Raw genomic sequence first — 789 nt, forward strand, 5'->3', positions numbered from 1 at the left:
GTGGTTGTTCACATCCCGTAGGAGCTGCAGCAGGAAATCCGTCAAAGCTGATTTACACAGATGTTTTGCCCTTCCTGACATAACCCCGCATTTGATCCGGGCTGGGGACGAGCACAGGGAGACCTAGACCCCGGCCTCACTCACATAGTTAGGCAATAGCGTGAATTTTGATCAAATTGGATTAATTTTCAGATAAATCCAAAATAATTTGCAAGAAAGCAGCATAAGAGAACAGTAAAGAAAAAGTAAAAGTGACAGTCAAGTAAAAGAAAGAGTCCGAGGGTCTGAAGTGCAGAAACGACGCGAGGTATTGTCATGCGGTTCAAAGGACACCCCTCGCTGTGAGCGCTCTCGGCAGATCTTTCTACCTGTGTGGAACAATATGTTCTTTAAAGTTCTATAAGAACAGGTTAACCCCCACTCTCTTTGATGCATACTGTTTTGGTCGTCTGTGCCACACGAGTGTGAATCCTCTGAATACAATCCACAACCGCTTGTTTGTGTGTCAGCTGATCCTTTAACGTTTGAAAAAAATATATTAGTCTTTTGATTTATATACTAATTTGTTCCCGTTTGATTCGTGGTGCTACATCTCATATGCATGCACTGCCTATTGAAGCAGGAAGCCTATCCATAATTAAATTCATCCGAACTGACGGATTTTGCTTTGATCACAAGAAGGCCAGTTACCTACTGAGAACAAATCCAGCTGTGTTCGCGTCTTTTCTTTTGTAACAGACTTTCCAGTGTCTCCTGTGTTTGCTCCACTGATGTTCCACTAAGCATTCG

Source organism: Oryzias melastigma, linkage group LG9 (assembly GCF_002922805.2).
Source record: "Oryzias melastigma strain HK-1 linkage group LG9, ASM292280v2, whole genome shotgun sequence".
NCBI lineage: Eukaryota > Metazoa > Chordata > Actinopteri > Beloniformes > Adrianichthyidae > Oryzias > Oryzias melastigma.